Raw genomic sequence first — 7,030 nt, forward strand, 5'->3', positions numbered from 1 at the left:
AGGATTGTCTGGGAAAGTGGGGCTCAGACCTGGAGAGATTTCATGTGCCAAGCTTTGTTTCTGTGTTGCTAGAATGCTATGGGGAAGCTAGAGCATCTCAAGTCAATTGTCTACCAGTGCCCCAGAACTCACTGTACTCTGTTCCTGTACCCTTATCTCCTGCTCTTGTATCCTCACTCTGTCTCTTTGTATTTGCTGTTCTCCACCCTGCCTCTCTAAATGTTTACCTCCAGCCTGTGTGCACTGCATTCCTTGCCTGGGAAAGCAAAGGTGCTGCTGGCAGGATTTGAAACAAACGGCAAAGAGAAAAGAGAGACTCTTTTCTCACAGTCCTCAGCTGAAGAGGATAATAGTGCACCCAAAGTGCTGTTGGATTCTGAGCATATCCACTGCAGGAGCAGGCATTCTGGCTGGTCTGCAGGGGACGGTCTACAACAGCAGTTGCTGTTGCTCTTTCAAAAGCTGACGTGCCTTTCCTTAGAGAGGTCCTGCTCTGCTAGTGTTGGAGCAGCATGCTCTTCCTCTCAATGGCACAGTGTTCTGCCATGATTCCCTATTCCTGTGGAAAGGAAGTGATTTGGAGTTGTTTCCTTTCTTGTGGGATGAACTCCCATCACTAATTTTTGCCCTCCTCTTTCTGTTTCCCTTCCCAGTGCCTGCAAGGCCTGGATTTTCTTCTCAAAATGTGTGTGATCCATCAAAATGTGAAGAGCCGCAACATCCTTCTCAGAAGCGATGGCTCTGTCAAGCTGGGTCAGTATATTCTTGGTCAGAGGCAGCATTCCAGGGATGTGGGGTTTTGGGCTGCTATGAGTGACTTCCAGCTCCCCAAAAATGGTGCTGGTGGCAGTGCAGGGTCCCCTGCTCTGAGCTGAAGGCACAGTTGCAATGTGCACAGAGGTATGATAAAGAACCACAAGGAGTCAAGAGTGGCGTTGGTCTGTGTGTGTCTTTTCCAGAGGGAGGGAGATAGAATCTAAACCTTCAGGGGAATAAAGGCCACTGCTGTGAGCAGCATTTAAAAACCTAGGTTATTTTTGGAAGTGGACATTTCCCTACTCCTTTGGCTAAATCCCCACTGACAGTTCTCCAGGACATTCATCAACAGCACATTCTCAGAGTGAGAGTGGGGAATTCTTTTGCCTGGTTTGCTAATTTGAGCTGGCTTTCATGGTGTGTTGTTTTCTCCACAGCTGATTTTGGCCTCTTAGCTCAGCTCACCCCTGAGCAGAGAAGACAGGACTCAGTGGCCAGCACTTCTGGGTGGATGGCACCTGAAGTCCTGACAGGTCAACAATATGGCCCTAAACTGGATTATGGTCTTTTGGAATTGTGGGCATTGAAATGGTGGAAGGAGAAGTTCCCTACTGGAATGAAAATGCTGTGTGGGTAAGGTGCAAAGACTTCCTGATGCCGCTGTCTTTCTCACCTGTGCCATGTTGTGTGTGCCACTGGACAAAATCCCATTGCCATCTGCTGGCACCTCTTCCACCATGGTCCCCTTGTAAAATGTCCCTTGCACATTTTAGCACATGTGCTGTAGTTTTGGTAGCATCGGAAGGGAAGTGGCAGGGAACTAGTTCAGCTACTTGCCACTTTGGCCTCCAGCCATGCCTGCTATTTCTTATTTGCTTTTTGAGCCCTGTTGGAGCTCTGTTTCTGAAGGAAAGGATTTTTTCAGTGAAATAATTAGATATGTGATAAATATCCTTCACATTAGAGGTTGAATTATCCTAGTTTCAATTTTATAGGAAAAGTAAGAAACAAAAAAAGAATAAGAAAAAGCAGAAGGAGAAAGAGAAGGAAAATGAAAACAGAAAGGGAAAGGACAATCACCAAAGCCATCTCCAAGCAGTTCTGCTATCCGTTTCCTTTTCTGAGCCAGAAGAGGACAAAAACTTAATGAGCTTTATTTTATGGCCACTGTGCTTAAGGGACCAAGCAGCACTTCCAAGATGCCTTTCATGTAACTACCCTTGGAAATAGTAGTGTTAGATAACACAGTCAAGTCCCTCTTCCAAAAAGCCTGTTCAGCTGGTGTGAATCCTTAGGGAAGCACACTTGCTTTTGCTGAAGTAGTTCCCACTAACGAGGTCAGTCAATGAAATCACCTGCCAAGGCAACAACCCCTGGATGTGGGAGAAGCTGTGGCTGCTTTGGGTTTTGGGGATTTTGTTGGTATAACAAACTCATCTCCGCCTCTCTGCCAGGGCAGAAACTGCCACTGCAGAGTGGAGGTTAAAAAAGGACATCTGGGAGAGCAGTTAGAGATGTGAAAGAAGCAGGTGGAGCCTCGTGTTTCCTTTTTGTGCAGCCTCAGCTCCTGATAGCCACCGGAGGGAGACCAAAGCTGCAGCAGCCCGACCTCTTCTCTCCTTTGCTGCGCGACTTCCTGAGCTGCTGCCTGCAGACAGATGAGGCTCGGCGCTGGACTGCCAAGGATCTCCTGCAGGTAAAATGTGAAGGGGCTGCAGGTGAAACAGTGTGCCAGGGATGGGCTCCTCCTCCACTCAAGTCCAAGGCATCAGATGAGCCCTCCACCTCCCCACATCTTCATCTTTCTATGAACCAGAGGAATCCTGATTGAGCCTGTAAAGCACTGACCTTGGAAACTCATTGTTCCTTGTTTATTGTTGGTAATTTCTTCTTTGTTTCTTTGGGCAGTATCTGTTGGTGGCATCAGTCGAGCCTACCTTCTGCCTGGTGCCACTGCTTGTGAAGAAGAGGATGGTGGAGGGGAGACAGATAATCACCTGTGGACCATTTCCTCCACCAACCAGTCTACGATTTTAGAATAGGACTGTAGTGTAGAATTGTAGAGTAGGTTTGTAGAGTAGGAATTATAGAGAAGAATTGTAGAGTAGGATTGTATAGAGGAGATGAGTCCCTCTGCAGACATCCCTGGGAGGGCCACCTGGCACTTTCTTTGAGATAAGAGAAACTACTTGTTTACAATGACTTGTGTTAGAAAATACGTAAGCTGCTCTTCTTTTTGGAATATTATTGGTTAGGTTTGATTCTTTTATCGTTGGTTATTCCAACAAAAGATAATGTAGTTGGCCAAAATGCGTTAACCCTGTTTTTCATTGGTTTACTTGTGATCCCCCCAAACCCTGTAAAATTCCATGTGTGATTCCCCCATCTTTGGATTTGTAGCCTGACCCCTACACAGATGATAATAAAGCCTGTGGGAAAAGTCTGAGCTGCTTTCCCAGTCTTTTTATGCCATCTGGAAACTCTAGGTTTCTGTGAGAAACCATGAAGCTGCTAAGTGCCTGATAGGCCAGAGCTCACAAACCTTGTAGCTTTCACCTGTGCAAGAGCAACAGGCTGGGGGGCACAAGAAAAAGTGGATTGTAAATCAGTGTTTTCTGAAACGACAACCCCTCTGGAAGATCCCTTTCTTTCTCAGTGTGTGTCAGTGGATGAAATATTCTAATTTTTGACTGAAATATTTTCTTGAGGGACATTTAGATCTGTATTACAGGAGCTTCACAGAATACCACCGTATCCTGAATAGGCCTTCGGAGTGAGGCCCTGGATTGTTCGACAGTGAAGGTAAGATAAAACTCAGGAACTGGGGACATTGACCAAGCACAAGCTTAGCACCTCTGGGCAGGAGACAACAGCCACAAGGCTATCAGCTGCCAGGCTCGCACAGAGCCTCACCCCAAAGGGTGGGCAAAGAGAAGCTTTGGGGCTGTGTTGGAAAGCCTCTGGTGAGAGGCTCAGGGACCACCCATCCTCCCATGTGCAGACCAGCCCCGCTGTGGGGTCCTTCACCCAGGGGAAAGCTCATCCACAGCAGAGGGGCTGACAAAGCCCGTGTCACCAGCTGACATGAAGTTGCTACATCAAATATATTCATTTCTTGCTTGCTTCCAGCTTTTACTGTTTATAGTCTGGAGTTGCTTTCTTACTTATTTTATTTGAATCTCAACATTTGCATCAAATTTGTCTGCAAAGATCTTGTCTTGATGCTTTAGGCTGGATTACATCTGAGTGAGTGCCATCAGAATTGAATTGTTCTTGTGAACAGTGGTGTGCAAATGCTTGGCCTGACCCAGCCCTGCAAAGGGGCAGAGCCTGCCTGGCCAGGCTGTTGCCTGTACTCAGGCTAGAAGGGCAAGAGAGATTCCCAGGATTTGTTGTCCATCTTTACCTGTGTGTTCCCAGACACGCATCTAAATTTTCATTGGTATGGCAATGTGTCAGAATTAAAAATCAGCCACTGATGGGTTTTTTTCCGGTCAAAAGCAAGCTCCCCAGATCCTTACAGGGAATTTTTTGCATAACTCATTCATTCCTTCCACCCCGAAAAAAAGGAAAAAGTTATTACAAACCAGCATGTTAGTTTATGAGGGTCTGTGCAAGTGCCATCTCGTAACAATCCCTGTATAATATAATGCTGGTTTGCAGATGAATCCAGTAAAAGCCATATTTGAGATGTCTTTCCAGAGATGCTTGTAAGCAGGAGATTTGTAGTGGGTACTTGGACAGGACCTGTAGGGTTTTTTGGGAAGTGGGTAAATGTGTTCTGCTGGTGAATCACAGGCATCCACTACAGACCTGCAGTGTGGCATGAGCGTGCTGGACCAACACCTGCCTCAGATGCAATGGGCATTTAATCATTGGCATTTTGCAGCACTTTTCTCTATGTCACATTCAACTATCTATGTAGAGGCTTGAGAGCTGGCCTGTAAGCCAAACTCAGTCAGTAGAAAAAACAGCAATTGATGAATTCTAAGCATATCCATAGCAAAGAAGAAGACACGGCCATTAGCATGGAAACTGGTTGAAAAAGGTACATGAAGGATTTTTGTAGTTAGACTAGGTACATAAGGAAATGTGTATACCTGCCTTATTAAATTGGTGCAAAACTTTTGCCAAATATATTGACACTAACTGCTCTGCACTAATGAATATAATAAGCAATTGAGGTGTAGACAACGCCTTAGGATCATGCTTTGTTCAGAGTATATAAAGAGGAGAACACGCAGAATTAAGAGGACAAAGACACCATTGCAACTCTGCTCAAGTGTGTGAGTGTGTGAGTGTGTGTGTGTGTGTGTGTGTGTGTGTGTGTGTGTGTGTGTTTGTGTGTGACGTCCAACCTGATGGTGACAACTCCCGCACGTGGTTTTAACAGCTGAAGATAGGATACCTGCTTTTGGTTACTCCTGCTTTACAACCCAAGACACTTGTTAATTTACGATCTTTGCCTTGAGTGGTAGAAGGTGTAGAAGTTTGGACAATCCCATCCCCAAATCAGCTTGTATTGGAGGGTTACAGAGGAATGCATATGGGCTGCTCTGAGAGGTCAGCTGAAGCACCTCCCAGGACTGCTTGTAGATCTTGGTTTTCACCTTGTCAATGAGCCAAGGGATATCCAGATCTTTGCAAGTGTTTTGTTAAACACATTTACAAGTGTTGGAGGCAAGGTATTTCAGGGGGTTTGAAAGAGAAATTGGGTGATTGTATTCCTATGGAAACTCTGGTTTGTAGTTGTCTCCAAAATAATCTGTCACACCCAGTCTTTGTAGAGAGCCTCAAAAGTTGATTCCTGCACAGACCTATGGGAACACTGAAGTCCAGTCTTTTTCCTAAGTTTCCTGTTGTTAATACCTTCAGCTGACAGGGTAGAAGTGTGGTCAGCAATGCCATAACCTTCTTTTTGGGGAAGGATAGAAAAATGACTGAGGGAGGACAATATTTGGGTACACTCAAAGGGAGCAATGAATGCCCCTTTCTTCCCTGGAGAATATTTTGGAATTTCCTCAGTTCTCTCCATGCTAAGGATGATAAGCCCCCATACCTGAGACATCTTGGGGTGTTTTGTGCTTGAACACCTGAGCTGTTGCTGGCCTTCATTTCTCCTTCAAGTGAAGTTCAAGAAAATGTCACCTCTTAAACCCTGAGATCTGTGTCTTTTTGTGCCTGGAGCAGGGGTAATCCTACACATCTGGAGTGCCTTAGCACAAGGAACTCTGCTGTGGGGAGCATGAATGAGTAAATTCTGCTGGGGTGCCTGCCCTTGGGCTGGTGACTGCTGCTGCTTGGCAGAGTGTGCAATAGTGTTGCAGTCAAGAATGGACTGAGACGGAGGACTTCTCATGGTTACCCTTTCATGACTTATCTTTCCTTGCCTGGCCATTCTTCTAACTAATTCTACACAGCAGAAAGAAGTCATATTTTCATGATTTTAGAAGTGTAAGCTTCACAGTCTTAAGTTGAATCTAATTTCCCATCTAGTTCCTCATGCCTTGGGGCTGGCTTCCCTCTGGGGAGCTGGGTCAATCTTTTCGTCTTCTTTGACTCTGATTTGTTCTTTCAGCCTTGCCACTGCAGTACGACCTCCATTAGAAAAGTAGGTCCCATGTAACTGGGAGTGTTTTGCATAGATTTTGTACAGTTTCAGGTACAAAACGAGAACCTCTATTTGATGACATTCCCAATTGGATCCCCAACCTGAGTATTATTTCTCTTTATTATTACTTGAGGTACTTCTCTAGCTTTGTGTGTATGAAAAGGAAAAGCCTCTGGCCACAGAAAGTGGGTCTACTAAACCTAATATATACTTATATTCTTTTGTGTTGAGGTAACTTGGAAAAATCTCTTTGGCAGTCATCTCCTGCATTATTTCTTTTTTATTTTTCTTTTTTTTTTTTTGTGATCTCTAATGGCAGTGTTTTGTAAAACTGTGCATTGTTCTGTAAGCAGACTCTACATTGCACTTGTCCCATTCCTTGTCAGCCTAACACTAAGTAGCAGCTTTTCCAAATTGTCCTCTGAATCCTCACTACCCTAATGGGTTTCTCTATGTTTGTCTTCTATAGCTTGTGTCATTATTGCTTGAGACACTAATTTGTTGATTTGTTGTCAGCCACCACCCTTCCCCACTAAATCCGACATGTAGGGATTTTGCTAATGGATTGTTTTCATCCTGGTGTTCTGGGACTGATTTGGAAAGGTTGACAACTTTGGATAGAACTGGCAACAAGATGCTTTGTCCTGCCCCCTCTCTAGCAGT

This window comes from Cinclus cinclus, chromosome Z, assembly GCF_963662255.1.
Source record: "Cinclus cinclus chromosome Z, bCinCin1.1, whole genome shotgun sequence".
Classification (NCBI taxonomy): domain Eukaryota; kingdom Metazoa; phylum Chordata; class Aves; order Passeriformes; family Cinclidae; genus Cinclus; species Cinclus cinclus.